This window comes from Petromyzon marinus, chromosome 37 (genome assembly GCF_048934315.1).
Source record: "Petromyzon marinus isolate PM22_M1 ecotype Great Lakes invasive population chromosome 37, UKy_Petmar_22M1.pri1.0, whole genome shotgun sequence".
Lineage (NCBI taxonomy): Eukaryota > Metazoa > Chordata > Hyperoartia > Petromyzontiformes > Petromyzontidae > Petromyzon > Petromyzon marinus.
The window spans coordinates 16,788,053-16,803,354 of record NC_133703.1 but is presented as its reverse complement, the minus strand read 5'-3'; the positions used below and the strand labels follow the sequence as shown (position 1 = coordinate 16,803,354).

Here is a 15,302-nt window from a genome sequence, read left to right as displayed (position 1 = left end):
ACTTTACCGAAAGAACCAAAGAAGATGAATCATTGCAGTCACGAAAGCTTTAAATCGAAATTTAGTGGTTATCATGTTCGCCTAACACGCGAAAGGTTCCTGGTTTGAAACCGGTTGGACACATTTTACGGTAAACCAAAACATTTCCTGTTTTATTTAAATTGGACGTTTAATGTGCCCTCATGAAGATGATGATTTCATGATTCTTCATTGTTGGCATAGGCCTATGGCAGTGAAGTATGTTGGAACTTCACAAGTTTGACAGTTTCCGTAATGTAGTGGTTATCACGTTCGCCTAACACGTGAAAGGTTCCTGGTTTGAAACCGGGTGGAAACATTTTACGTATAACCAATAAAAATCGTATTTTATTTAAATTGGACCTAAAATGTGCTTTCATGAAGATAATGAATTCATGATTCTACCTTGTTGCCATAGGCCTATACCAGTGAAGTGTGTTGCAACTTCACAAGTTTGACAAGCAGTTTCCGTAGTGTAGTGGTTATCACGTTCGCCTCACACGCGAAAGGTCCCCGGTTCGAAACCGGGCGGAAACATTTTACGTAAAACCAAAACAATTCGTATTTTAATTAAAGTGTACGTAAAATATGCCTTCATGAACTTGATGATGTAATGATTTGTAACTGGACGATTCGACCTATTTTAGTGAAATATGTTGCTACGTTACATGTTCTTCAAGCAGTTTCCGTAGTGTAGTGGTTATCATGTTCGCCTAACACGCGAAAGGTTCCTGGTTTGAAACCGGTTGGAAACATTTTACGTATAACCAAAAAAAATCGTATTTTATTTAAATTGGACGTTGAATGTGCTTTCATGAAGATGATGATTTAATGATTCTTCATTGTTGGCGTAGGTCTATACCAGTGAAGTGTGTTGTAACTTAGCAGTTTGGAAAAGCTGTTTCCATATTGGAGTGGTTATCACGTTTGCCTCACACGCGAAAGGTCCCTAGTTTGAAACCGGGTGGAAACATTTTATCTAAAACCAAAAAATTCGGATTTTATTTAAAGTGGACGCAAAATGTGCCTTCATGAACTTGATGATTTAATGATTTGACATTGTTCGTTTCGACTTATTTCAGTGAAGTATGTTGCAACTTCACAAGTTTGACAGTTTCCGTAGTGTAGTGGTTATCACGTTTGCCTAACACGTGAAAGGTTCCTGGTTTGAAACCGGGTGGAAACATTTTATGTATAACCAAAAAAAAATCTTTTTTTATTTTAAGTGCAGGTAAAATGTGCCCTCATGAAGATGATGATTTCATGATTCTTCATTGTTGGCATAGGCCTATACCAGTGAAGTGTGTTGCAACTTCACGAGGTTGACAAGCAGTTTCCGTAGTGTAGTGGTTATCACGTTCGCCTAACCCGTGAAAGGTCCCCGGTTTGAAACCGGGCAGAAACATTTCACGTTAAACCAAAACAATTCGGATTTTATTTAATGAGGACGCAAAATGTGCCTTCATGAACGTGATGATTTCATGATTCTTCATTGTTGGCATAGGCCTATGCCAGTGAAGTATGTAGCAACTACCCATGTTCTTCAAGCAGTTTCCGTTTTGTCGTGGTTATCACGTTCGCCTCAAACGCGAAAGGTCCCTGGTTTGAAACCGGGTGGAAACATTTTATCTTAAACCAAAACAATTCGGATTTTATTTAAAGTGGACACAAAATGTGCCTTCATGAACGTGATGATTTAATGATTTGACATTGTTCGTTTCGACTTATTTCAGTGAAATATGTTGCTACGTTACATGTTCTTCATGCAGTTTCTGTAGTGTAGTGGTTATCATGTTCGCCTAACACGCGAAAGGTTCCTGGTTTGAAACCGGGTGGACACATTTTACGGTAAACCAAAACATTTCCTGTTTTATTTAAATTGCACGTAAAATGTGCCCTCATGAAGATGATGATTTCATGATTCTTCATTGTTGGCATAGGCCTATGGCAGTGAATTATGTTGCAACTTCACAAGTTTGACAGTTTCCGTAATGTAGTGGTTATCACGTTCGCCTAACACGTGAAAGGTTCCTGGTTTGAAACCGGGTGGAAACATTTTACGTATAACCAAAAAAATCGTTTTTTATTTTAAGTGCAGGTAAAATGTGCCCTCATGAAGATAATGAATTCATGATTCTTCATTGTTGGCATAGGCCTATACCAGTGAAGTGTGTTGCAACTTCACGAGGTTGACAAGCAGTTTCCGTAGTGTAGTGGTTATCACGTTCGCCTAACCCGTGAAAGGTCCCCGGTTTGAAACCGGGCAGAAACATTTCACGTTAAACCAAAACAATTCGGATTTTATTTAATGAGGACGCAAAATGTGCCTTCATGAACGTGATGATTTCATGATTCTTCATTGTTGGCATAGGCCTATGCCAGTGAAGTATGTAGCAACTACCCATGTTCTTCAAGCAGTTTCCGTTTTGTCGTGGTTATCACGTTCGCCTCAAACGCGAAAGGTCCCTGGTTTGAAACCGGGTGGAAACATTTTATCTTAAACCAAAACAATTCGGATTTTATTTAAAGTGGACGCAAAATGTGCCTTCATGAACGTGATGATTTAATGATTTGACATTGTTCGTTTCGACTTATTTCAGTGAAATATGTTGCTACGTTACATGTTCTTCAAGCAGTTTCCGTAGTGTAGTGGTTATCACGTTCGCCTCACACGCGAAAGGTCCCCGGTTCGAAACCGGGCGGAAACATTTTACATAAAACCAAAACAATTCGTATTTTAATTAAAGTGTACGTAAAATATGCCTTCATGAACTTGATGATTTAATGCTTTGTAACTGGACTATTCGACTTATTTCAGTGAAATATGTTGCTACGTTACATGTTCTTCAAGCAGTTTCTGTAGTGTAGTGGTTATCATGTTCGCCTAACACGCGAAAGGTTCCTGGTTTGAAACCGGTTGGACACATTTTACGGTAAACCAAAACATTTCCTGTTTTATTTAAATTGGACGTTTAATGTGCCCTCATGAAGATGATGATTTCATGATTCTTCATTGTTGGCATAGGCCTATGGCAGTGAAGTATGTTGGAACTTCACAAGTTTGACAGTTTCCGTAATGTAGTGGTTATCACGTTCGCCTAACACGTGAAAGGTTCCTGGTTTGAAACCGGGCGGAAACATTTTACGTATAACCAATAAAAATCGTATTTTATTTAAATTGGACCTAAAATGTGCTTTCATGAAGATAATGAATTCATGATTCTACCTTGTTGGCATAGGCCTATACCAGTGAAGTGTGTTGCAACTTCACAAGTTTGACAAGCAGTTTCCGTAGTGTAGTGGTTATCACGTTCGCCTCACACGCGAAAGGTCCCCGGTTCGAAACCGGGCGGAAACATTTTACGTAAAACCAAAACAATTCGTATTTTAATTAAAGTGTACGTAAAATATGCCTTCATGAACTTGATGATGTAATGATTTGTAACTGGACGATTCGACCTATTTTAGTGAAATATGTTGCTACGTTACATGTTCTTCAAGCAGTTTCCGTAGTGTAGTGGTTATCATGTTCGCCTAACACGCGAAAGGTTCCTGGTTTGAAACCGGTTGGAAACATTTTACGTATAACCAAAAAAAATCGTATTTTATTTAAATTGGACGTTGAATGTGCTTTCATGAAGATGATGATTTAATGATTCTTCATTGTTGGCGTAGGTCTATACCAGTGAAGTGTGTTGTAACTTAGCAGTTTGGAAAAGCTGTTTCCATATTGGAGTGGTTATCACGTTTGCCTCACACGCGAAAGGTCCCTAGTTTGAAACCGGGTGGAAACATTTTATCTAAAACCAAAAAATTCGGATTTTATTTAAAGTGGACGCAAAATGTGCCTTCATGAACTTGATGATTTAATGATTTGACATTGTTCGTTTCGACTTATTTCAGTGAAGTATGTTGCAACTTCACAAGTTTGACAGTTTCCGTAGTGTAGTGGTTATCACGTTTGCCTAACACGTGAAAGGTTCCTGGTTTGAAACCGGGTGGAAACATTTTATGTATAACCAAAAAAAAATCTTTTTTTATTTTAAGTGCAGGTAAAATGTGCCCTCATGAAGATGATGATTTCATGATTCTTCATTGTTGGCATAGGCCTATACCAGTGAAGTGTGTTGCAACTTCACGAGGTTGACAAGCAGTTTCCGTAGTGTAGTGGTTATCACGTTCGCCTAACCCGTGAAAGGTCCCCGGTTTGAAACCGGGCAGAAACATTTCACGTTAAACCAAAACAATTCGGATTTTATTTAATGAGGACGCAAAATGTGCCTTCATGAACGTGATGATTTCATGATTCTTCATTGTTGGCATAGGCCTATGCCAGTGAAGTATGTAGCAACTACCCATGTTCTTCAAGCAGTTTCCGTTTTGTCGTGGTTATCACGTTCGCCTCAAACGCGAAAGGTCCCTGGTTTGAAACCGGGTGGAAACATTTTATCTTAAACCAAAACAATTCGGATTTTATTTAAAGTGGACACAAAATGTGCCTTCATGAACGTGATGATTTAATGATTTGACATTGTTCGTTTCGACTTATTTCAGTGAAATATGTTGCTACGTTACATGTTCTTCATGCAGTTTCTGTAGTGTAGTGGTTATCATGTTCGCCTAACACGCGAAAGGTTCCTGGTTTGAAACCGGGTGGACACATTTTACGGTAAACCAAAACATTTCCTGTTTTATTTAAATTGCACGTAAAATGTGCCCTCATGAAGATGATGATTTCATGATTCTTCATTGTTGGCATAGGCCTATGGCAGTGAATTATGTTGCAACTTCACAAGTTTGACAGTTTCCGTAATGTAGTGGTTATCACGTTCGCCTAACACGCGAAAGGTTCCTGGTTTGAAACCGGTTGGACACATTTTACGGTAAACCAAAACATTTCCTGTTTTATTTAAATTGGACGTTTAATGTGCCCTCATGAAGATGATGATTTCATGATTCTTCATTGTTGGCATAGGCCTATGGCAGTGAAGTATGTTGGAACTTCACAAGTTTGACAGTTTCCGTAATGTAGTGGTTATCACGTTCGCCTAACACGTGAAAGGTTCCTGGTTTGAAACCGGGCGGAAACATTTTACGTATAACCAATAAAAATCGTATTTTATTTAAATTGGACCTAAAATGTGCTTTCATGAAGATAATGAATTCATGATTCTACCTTGTTGGCATAGGCCTATACCAGTGAAGTGTGTTGCAACTTCACAAGTTTGACAAGCAGTTTCCGTAGTGTAGTGGTTATCACGTTCGCCTCACACGCGAAAGGTCCCCGGTTCGAAACCGGGCGGAAACATTTTACGTAAAACCAAAACAATTCGTATTTTAATTAAAGTGTACGTAAAATATGCCTTCATGAACTTGATGATGTAATGATTTGTAACTGGACGATTCGACCTATTTTAGTGAAATATGTTGCTACGTTACATGTTCTTCAAGCAGTTTCCGTAGTGTAGTGGTTATCATGTTCGCCTAACACGCGAAAGGTTCCTGGTTTGAAACCGGTTGGAAACATTTTACGTATAACCAAAAAAAATCGTATTTTATTTAAATTGGACGTTGAATGTGCTTTCATGAAGATGATGATTTAATGATTCTTCATTGTTGGCGTAGGTCTATACCAGTGAAGTGTGTTGTAACTTAGCAGTTTGGAAAAGCTGTTTCCATATTGGAGTGGTTATCACGTTTGCCTCACACGCGAAAGGTCCCTAGTTTGAAACCGGGTGGAAACATTTTATCTAAAACCAAAAAATTCGGATTTTATTTAAAGTGGACGCAAAATGTGCCTTCAATAACTTGATGATTTAATGATTTGACATTGTTCGTTTCGACTTATTTCAGTGAAGTATGTTGCAACTTCACAAGTTTGACAGTTTCCGTAGTGTAGTGGTTATCACGTTTGCCTAACACGTGAAAGGTTCCTGGTTTGAAACCGGGTGGAAACATTTTATGTATAACCAAAAAAATCGTTTTTTATTTTAAGTGCAGGTAAAATGTGCCCTCATGAAGATAATGAATTCATGATTCTTCATTGTTGGCATAGGCCTATACCAGTGAAGTGTGTTGCAACTTCACGAGGTTGACAAGCAGTTTCCGTAGTGTAGTGGTTATCACGTTCACCTCACACGCGAAAGGTCCCCGGTTTGAAACCAGGCGGAAACATTGTATGTAAAACCAAAACACTTTGTATTTTATTTAAAGTGGAGGTAAAATATGCCTTCATGAACTTGATGATTTAACGATTTGACACTGGACGTTTCGACCTATTTCAGTGAAATATGTTGCTACGTTACATGTTCTTCAAGCAGTTTCCGTAGTGTAGTGGTTATCATGTTCGCCTAACACGCGAAAGGTCCCTGGTTTGAAGCCGGGTGGAAACATTGTAAGTATAACCAAAACAATTCGGATTTTATTTAAAGAGGACGCAAAATGTGCCTTCATGAACGTGATGATTTCATGATTCTTCATTGTTGACATAGGCCTATGCCAGTGAAGTATGTAGCAACTACCCATGTTCTTCAAGCAGTTTCCGTTTTGTCGTGGTTATCACGTTCGCCTCAAACGCGAAAGGTCCCTGGTTTGAAACCGGGTGGAAACATTTTATCTAAAACCAAAACAATTCGGATTTTATTTAAAGTGGACGCAAAATGTGCCTTCATGAACGTGATGATTTAATGTTTTGACATTGTTAGTTTCGACTTATTTCAGTGAAATATGTTGCTACGTTACATGTTCTTCAAGCAGTTTCCGTAGTGTAGTGGTTATCACGTTAGCCTAACACGCGAAAGGTTCCTGTTTTGAAACCGGGTGGACACATTTTTCGTAAAACCAAAACAATTCCTGTTTTATTTAAAGTACACGTAAAATGTGCCCTCATGAAAATGATGATTTCATGATTCTTCATTGTTGGCATAGGCCTATGCGAGTGAAGTATGTTGCAACTTCACAAGTTTGACAAGCAGTTTCCGTAGTGTAGTGGTTATCACGTTCGCCTCACACGCGAAAGGTCCCCGGTTTGAAACCAGGCGGAAACATTGTATGTAAAACCAAAACACTTTCAACTTTATTTAAAGTGGACGTAAAATATGCCTTCATGAACTTGATGATTTAACGATTTGACACTGGACGTTTCGACCTATTTCAGTGAAATATGTTGCTACGTTACATGTTCTTCAAGCAGTTTCCGAAGTGTAGTCGTCATAATGTTCGCCTAACACGCGAAATGTCCCTGGTTTGAAACCGGGTGGAAACATTGTAAGTATAACCAAAAACAATTCCTGTTTTATTTAATGTGCACGTCAAATGTGCCCTCATGAAGATGATGATTTCATGATTCTTCATTGTTGGCAGAGGCCTATGCCAGTGAAATATGTTGCAACTTCACAAATTTGACAAGCAGTTTCCGTAGTGTAGTGGTTATCACGTTCGCCTAACCCGTGAAAGGTCCCTGGTTTGAAACCGGGTGGAAACATTTTACGTATAACCGAAAAAAAATCGTATTTTATTTAAATTGGATGCAAAATGTGCTTTCATGAAGATGATGATTTCATGATTCTTCATTGTTGGCATAGGTCTATACCAGTGAAGTGTGTTGCAACTTAGCAGTTTGGACAAGCTGTTGCCATAGTGTAGTGGTTATCACGTTTGCCTCACACGCGAAAGGTCCCCGGTTTGAAACCGGGCAGAAACATTTTACGTTAAACCAAAACAATTCGGATTTTATTTAAAGAGGACGCAAAATGTGCCTTCATGAACGTGATGATTTCATGATTCTTCATTGTTGGCATAGGCCTATGCCAGTGAAGTATGTAGCAACTACCCATGTTCTTCAAGCAGTTTCCGTTTTGTCGTGGTTATCACGTTCGCCTCAAACGCGAAAGGTCCCTAGTTTGAAACCGGGTGGAAACATTTTATCTAAAACCAAAACAATTCGGATTTTATTTAAAGTGGACGCAAAATGTGCCTTCATGAACGTGATGATTTAATGATGTGACATTGTTCGTTTCGACTTATTTCAGTGAAATATGTTGCTACGTTACTTGCTCTTCAAGCAGTTTCCGTAGTGTAGTGGTTATCACGTTCGCCTAACACGCGAAAGGTCCCCAGTTCGAAACCGGGCGGAAACATTTTACGTATAACCAATAAAAATCGTATTTTATTTAAATTGGACCTAAAATGTGCTTTCATGAAGATAATGAATTCATGATTCTTCCTTGTTGGTATAGGCCTATACCAGTGAAGTGTGTTGCAACTTCACGAGTTTGACAAGCAGTTTCCGTAGTGTAGTGGTTATCACGTTAGCCTTACACGTGAAAGGTTCCTGGTTTGAAACCGGGCGGAAACATTCTATGTAAAACCAAAACAATTTGTATTTTATTTAAAGTGGACGTAAAATATGCCTTCATGAACTTGATGATTTAATGATTTGACACTGGACGTTTCGACTTATTTCAGTGAAATATGTTGCTACGTTACATGTTCTCCAACCAGTTTCCGTAGTGTAGTGGTTATCACGTTCGCTTTACACGCGAAAGGTCCCCGGTTCGAAATCGGGCGGAAACATTTTACGTGAAACCAAAACAATTCGAATTTTATTTAAAGCGGACGTAAAATATGCCTTCATGAACTTGATGATTTAATGATTTGCAACTGGACGATTCGACTTATTTCAGTGAAATATGTTGCTACGTTACATGTTCTTCAAGCAGTTTCCGTAGTGTAGTGGTTATCACGTTTGCCTCACACGCGAAAGGTCCCCGGTTTGAAACCGGGCAGAAACATTTCACGTTAAACCAAAACAATTCGGATTTTATTTAAAGAGGACGCAAAATGTGCCTTCATGAACGTTATGATTTCATGATTCTTCATTGTTGGCATAGGCCTATACCAGTGAAGTGTGTTGCAACTTCACGAGGTTGACAAGCAGTTTCCGTAGTGTAGTGGTTATCACGTTTGCCTCACACGCGAAAGGTCCCCGGTTTGAAACCGGGCAGAAACATTTCACGTTAAACCAAAACAATTCGGATTTTATTTAAAGAGGACGCAAAATGTGCCTTCATGAACGTTATGATTTCATGATTCTTCATTGTTGGCATAGGCCTATGCCAGTGAAGTATGTAGCAACTACCCATGTTCTTCAAGCAGTTTCCGTTTTGTCGTGGTTATCACGTTCGCCTCAAACGCGAAAGGTCCCTAGTTTGAAACCGGGTGGAAACATTTTATCTAAAACCAAAACAATTCGGATTTTATTTAAAGCGGACGCAAAATGTGCCTTCATGAACGTGATGATTTAATGATTTGACATTGTTCGTTTCGACTTATTTCAGTGAAATATGTTGCTACGTTACATGTTCTTCAAGCAGTTTCCGTAGTGTAGTAGTTATCACGTTCGCCTCACACGCGAAAGGTCCCCTGTTCGAAACCGGGCGGAAACATTTTACGTATAACCAATAAAAATCATATTTTATTTAAATTGGACCTAAAATGTGCTTTCATGAAGATAATGAATTCATGATTCTTCCTTGTTGGCATAGGCCTATACCAGTGAAGTGTGTTGCAACTTCACGAGTTTGACAAGCAGTTTCCGTAGTGTAGTGGTTATCACGTTAGCCTTACACGTGAAAGGTTCCTGGTTTGAAACCGGGCGGAAACATTCTATGTAAAACCAAAACAATTTGTATTTTATTTAAAGTGGACGTAAAATATGCCTTCATGAACTTGATGATTTAATGATTTGCAACTGGACGTTTCGACTTATTTCAGTGAAATATGTTGCTACGTTACATGTTCTTCAAGCAGTTTCCGTAGTGTAGTGGTTATCATGTTCGCCTAACACGCGAAAGGTCCCTGGTTTGAAGCCGGGAGGAAACATTGTAAGTATAACCAAAACAATTCGGATTTTATTTAAAGAGGACGCAAAATGTGCCTTCATGAACGTTATGATTTCATGATTCTTCATTGTTGGCATAGGCCTATGCCAGTGAAGTATGTAGCAACTACCCATGTTCTTCAAGCAGTTTCCGTTTTGTCGTGGTTATCACGTTCGCCTCAAACGCGAAAGGTCCCTAGTTTGAAACCGGGTGGAAACATTTTATCTAAAACCAAAACAATTCGGATTTTATTTAAAGTGGACGCAAAATGTGCCTTCATGAACGTGATGATTTAATGATTTGACATTGTTCGTTTCGACTTATTTCAGTGAAATATGTTGCTACGTTACATGTTCTTCAAGCAGTTTCCGTAGTGTAGTGGTTATCACGTTTGCCTAACACGCGAAAGGTCCCCGGTTCGAAACCGGGAGGAAACATTTTACGTACAACCAATAAAAATCGTATTTTATTTAAATTGGACCTAAAATGTGCTTTCATGAAGATAATGAATTCATGATTCTTCCTTGTTGGTATAGGCCTATACCAGTGAAGTATGTTGCAACTTCACGAGATTGACAAGCAGTTTCCGTAGTGTAGTGGTTATCACGTTCGCCTCACACGCGAAAGGTCCCCGGTTCGAAATCGGGCGGAAACATTTTACGTGAAACAAAAACAATTCGTATTTTATTTAAAGCGGACGTAAAATATGCCTTCATGAACTTGATGATTTAATGATTTGTAACTGGACGATTCGACTTATTTCAGTGAAATATGTTGCTACGTTACATGTTCTTGAAGCAGTTTCCGTAGTGTAGTGGTTATCATGTTTGCCTAACACTCGAAAGGTTCCTGGTTTGAAACCGGGCGGAAACATTCTATGTAAAACCAAAACAATTTGTATTTTATTTAAAGTGGACGTAAAATATGCCTTCATGAACTTGATGATTTAATGATTTGACATTGTTCGTTTCGACTTATTTCAGTGAAATATGTTGCTACGTTACATGTTCTTCATGCAGTTTCCGTAGTGTAGTGGTTATCACGTTCGCCTAACACGCGAAAGGTCCCCGGTTCGAAACCGGGCGGAAATATTTTACGTATAACCAATAAAAATCGTATTTTATTTAAATTGGACCTAAAATGTGCTTTCATGAAGATAATGAATTCATGATTCTTCCTTGTTTGCATAGGCCTATACCAGTGAAGTGTGTTGCAACTTCACGAGTTTGACAAGCAGTTTCCGTAGTGTAGTGGTTATCACGTTAGCCTTACACGCGAAAAGTCCCCGGTTCGAAACCGGGCGGAAACATTTTTTATGTAAAACCAAAACAATTCGTATTTTTCTTCTTTGGTTCTTTCGGTAAAGTCACGTAGAATGAGAAAAAAGTAATAAATTGATAAAATAAAATAACACAATAATATTCTCACGACGTTTCGGCCACAACACAAGCGGCCTTCATCAGGTGAAGGGACGAGACTGTCTGGTAGGACAGCGCTGGAGTGAAAGAGCCACGTTCAGATCACGACCTTTAAGCTGTGTGAGAGGAAACAAAGCGCCTTGACAAAGGAATTAGCATATAATTTAGCATTGAAATGGCTGAGTGATTAGCTTGTGACTGGTCACAGAAATAGCTACGTTAAAAGTTAAAGCATACACATCCGCAGAGGCACCCCTTGATAAAGGAATTAGCATAGAATTTAGCATTGAAATAGCTAAGTTAAAGCATACACATCCGCAGAGGCACCCCTTGACAAAGGAATTAGCATAGAATTTAGCATTGAAATAGCTGCGTGATTAGCTTGTAACTGGTCACAAAAATAGCTACGTTAAAGTCAGAGGATACACATTCACCGAGGCACTTAGTACAAATCAAACAGTAGAATTTAGCATTGAAATAACTAGGCGAATTTAGCATTGAAATAACTGAGTGATTAGCTAGTGACTGGTCACAGAAATGACTATGTTGAAGTCAAGGCCTACACATCTAAGCTATTAAAGTGGACGTAAAATATGCCTTCATGAACTTGATGATTTAATGATTTGTAACTGGACGATTCGACTTATTTCAGTGAAATATGTTGCTACGTTACATGTTCTTCAAGCAGTTTCTGTAGTGTAGTGGTTATCACGTTAGCCTAACACGCGAAAGGTTCCTGGTTTGAAACCGGGTGGACACATTTTACGTAAAACCAAAACAATTCCTGTTTTATTTAAAGTACACGTAAAATGTGCCCTCATGAAAATGATGATTTCATGATTCTTCATTGTTGGCATAGGCCTATGCGAGTGAAGTATGTTGCAACTTCACAAGTTTGACAAGCAGTTTCTGTAGTGTAGTGGTTATCACGTTCACCTCACACGCGAAAGGTCCCCGGTTTGAAACCAGGCGGAAACATTGTATGTAAAACCAAAACACTTTGTATTTTATTTAAAGTGGACGTAAAATATGCCTTCATGAACTTGATGATTTAATGATTTGACACTGGACGTTTCGACTTATTTCAGTGAAATATGTTGCTACGTTACATGTTCTTCAAGCAGTTTCCGTAGTGTAGTGGTTATCATGTTCGCCTAACACGCGAAAGGTCCCTGGTTTGAAGCCGGGTGGAAACATTGTAAGTATAACCAAAACAATTCGGATTTTATTTAAAGAGGACGCAAAATGTGCCTTCATGAACGTGATGATTTCATGATTCTTCATTGTTGGCATAGGCCTATGCCAGTGAAGTATGTAGCAACTACCCATGTTCTTCAAGCAGTTTCCGTTTTGTCGTGGTTATCACGTTCGCCTCAAACGCGAAAGGTCCCTAGTTTGAAACCGGGTGGAAACATTTTATCTAAAACCAAAACAATTCGGATTTTATTTAAAGTGGACGCAAAATGTGCCTTCATGAACGTGATGATTTAATGATTTGACATTGTTCGTTTCGACTTTTTTCAGTGAAATATGTTGCTACGTTACATGTTCTTCAAGCAGTTTCCGTAGTGTAGTGGTTATCACGTTCGCCTAACACGCGAAAGGTCCCCGGTTCGAAACCGGGCGGAAACATTTTACGTATAACCAATAAAAATCGTATTTTATTTAAATTGGACCTAAAATGTGCTTTCATGAAGATAATGAATTCATGATTCTTCCTTGTTGGCATAGGCCTATACCAGTGAAGTGTGTTGCAACTTCACAAGTTTGACTAGCAGTTTCGGTAGTGTAGTGGTTATAACGTTAGCCTTACACGCGAAAAGTCCCCGGTTCGAAACCGGGCGGAAACATTTTATGTAAAACCAAAACAATTCGTATTTTTTCTTCTTTGGTTCTTTCGGTAAAGTCACGTAGAATGAGAAAAAAGTAATAAATTGATAAAATAAAATAACACAATAATATTCTCACGACGTTTTGGCCACAACACAAGCGGCCTTCATCAGGTGAAGGGACGAGACTGTCTGGTAGGACAGCGCTGGAGTGAAAGAGCCACGTTCAGATCACGACCTTTAAGCTGTGTGAGAGGAAACAAAGCGCCTTGACAAAGGAATTAGCATATAATTTAGCATTGAAATGGCTGAGTGATTAGCTTGTGACTGGTCACAGAAATAGCTACGTTAAAAGTTAAAGCATACACATCCGCAGAGGCACCCCTTGATAAAGGAATTAGCATAGAATTTAGCATTGAAATAGCTAAGTTAAAGCATACACATCCGCAGAGGCACCCCTTGACAAAGGAATTAGCATAGAATTTAGCATTGAAATAGCTGCGTGATTAGCTTGTAACTGGTCACAAAAATAGCTACGTTAAAGTCAGAGCATACACATTCACCGAGGCACTTAGTACAAATCAAACAGTAGAATTTAGCATTGAAATAACTAGGCGAATTTAGCATTGAAATAACTGAGTGATTAGCTAGTGACTGGTCACAGAAATGACTATGTTGAAGTCAAGGCCTACACATCTAAGTTATTAAAGTGGACGTAAAATATGCCTTCATGAACTTGATGATTTAATGATTTGTAACTGGACGATTCGACTTATTTCAGTGAAATATGTTGCTACGTTACATGTTCTTCAAGCAGTTTCTGTAGTGTAGTGGTTATCACGTTAGCCTAACACGCGAAAGGTTCCTGGTTTGAAACCGGGTGGACACATTTTACGGTAAACCAAAACATTTCCTGTTTTATTTAAAGTACACGTAAAATGTGCCCTCATGAAAATGATGATTTCATGATTCTTCATTGTTGGCATAGGCCTATGCGAGTGAAGTATGTTGCAACTTCACAAGTTTGACAAGCAGTTTCCGTAGTGTAGTGGTTATCACGTTCACCTCACACGCGAAAGGTCCCCGGTTTGAAACCAGGCGGAAACATTGTATGTAAAACCAAAACACTTTGTATTTTATTTAAAGTGGAGGTAAAATATGCCTTCATGAACTTGATGATTTAACGATTTGACACTGGACGTTTCGACCTATTTCAGTTAAATATGTTGCTACGTTACATGTTCTTCAAGCAGTTTCCGTAGTGTAGTGGTTATCATGTTCGCCTAACACGCGAAAGGTCCCTGGTTTGAAGCCGGGTGGAAACATTGTAAGTATAACCAAAACAATTCGGATTTTATTTAAAGAGGACGCAAAATGTGCCTTCATGAACGTGATGATTTCATGATTCTTCATTGTTGGCATAGGCCTATGCCAGTGAAGTATGTAGCAACTACCCATGTTCTTCAAGCAGTTTCCGTTTTGTCGTGGTTATCACGTTCGCCTCAAACGCGAAAGGTCCCTAGTTTGAAACCGGGTGGAAACATTTTATCTAAAACCAAAACAATTCGGATTTTATTTAAAGTGGACGCAAAATGTGCCTTCATGAACGTGATGATTTAATGATTTGACATTGTTCGTTTCGACTTATTTCAGTGAAATATGTTGCTACGTTACATGTTCTTCAAGCAGTTTCCGTAGTGTAGTGGTTATCACGTTCGCCTAACACGCGAAAGGTCCCCGGTTCGAAACCGGGCGGAAACATTTTACGTATAACCAATAAAAATCGTATTTTATTTAAATTGGACCTAAAATGTGCTTTCATGAAGATAATGAATTCATGAAGATAATGAATTCATGATTCTTCCTTGTTGGCATAGGCCTATACCAGTGAAGTGTGTTGCAACTTCACAAGTTTGACAAGCAGTTTCTGTAGTGTAGTGGTTATCACGTTAGCCTTACACGCGAAAAGTCCCCGGTTCGAAACCGGGCGGAAACATTTTATGTAAAACCAAAACAATTCATATTTTTCTTCTTTGGTTCTTTCGGTAAAGTCACGTAGAATGAGAAAAAAGTAATAAATTGATAAAATAAAATAACACAATAATATTCTCACGACGTTTCGGCCACAACACAAGCGGCCTTCATCAGGTGAAGGG

The 15,302-nt window shown here is 38.8% G+C and overlaps 11 non-coding genes across 11 annotated transcripts; all 11 read left to right on the top strand.

Moving 5' to 3' along the window:
- The first annotated feature begins 482 nt into the window (after nt 1–482).
- TRNAV-CAC (transfer RNA valine (anticodon CAC)) lies at nt 483–555 on the top strand. The gene has a single exon. It is a non-coding gene; the product is annotated as a tRNA-Val (tRNA).
- A 2,098-nt stretch (nt 556–2,653) lies between these two features.
- On the top strand, nt 2,654–2,726 carry TRNAV-CAC (transfer RNA valine (anticodon CAC)). Its single transcript has one exon. It is a non-coding gene; the product is annotated as a tRNA-Val (tRNA).
- A 577-nt stretch (nt 2,727–3,303) lies between these two features.
- On the top strand, nt 3,304–3,376 carry TRNAV-CAC (transfer RNA valine (anticodon CAC)). Its single transcript has one exon. It is a non-coding gene; the product is annotated as a tRNA-Val (tRNA).
- Nucleotides 3,377–5,253: 1,877 nt separating this feature from the next.
- On the top strand, nt 5,254–5,326 carry TRNAV-CAC (transfer RNA valine (anticodon CAC)). The gene has a single exon. It is a non-coding gene; the product is annotated as a tRNA-Val (tRNA).
- A 2,757-nt stretch (nt 5,327–8,083) lies between these two features.
- TRNAV-AAC (transfer RNA valine (anticodon AAC)) lies at nt 8,084–8,156 on the top strand. Its single transcript has one exon. It is a non-coding gene; the product is annotated as a tRNA-Val (tRNA).
- A 363-nt stretch (nt 8,157–8,519) lies between these two features.
- Nucleotides 8,520–8,592, top strand: TRNAV-UAC (transfer RNA valine (anticodon UAC)). Its single transcript has one exon. It is a non-coding gene; the product is annotated as a tRNA-Val (tRNA).
- Nucleotides 8,593–10,917: 2,325 nt separating this feature from the next.
- On the top strand, nt 10,918–10,990 carry TRNAV-AAC (transfer RNA valine (anticodon AAC)). The gene has a single exon. It is a non-coding gene; the product is annotated as a tRNA-Val (tRNA).
- A 145-nt stretch (nt 10,991–11,135) lies between these two features.
- On the top strand, nt 11,136–11,208 carry TRNAV-UAC (transfer RNA valine (anticodon UAC)). The gene has a single exon. It is a non-coding gene; the product is annotated as a tRNA-Val (tRNA).
- A 1,668-nt stretch (nt 11,209–12,876) lies between these two features.
- TRNAV-AAC (transfer RNA valine (anticodon AAC)) lies at nt 12,877–12,949 on the top strand. The gene has a single exon. It is a non-coding gene; the product is annotated as a tRNA-Val (tRNA).
- A 1,885-nt stretch (nt 12,950–14,834) lies between these two features.
- TRNAV-AAC (transfer RNA valine (anticodon AAC)) lies at nt 14,835–14,907 on the top strand. The gene has a single exon. It is a non-coding gene; the product is annotated as a tRNA-Val (tRNA).
- A 162-nt stretch (nt 14,908–15,069) lies between these two features.
- Nucleotides 15,070–15,142, top strand: TRNAV-UAC (transfer RNA valine (anticodon UAC)). Its single transcript has one exon. It is a non-coding gene; the product is annotated as a tRNA-Val (tRNA).
- Nucleotides 15,143–15,302: the final 160 nt, after the last annotated feature.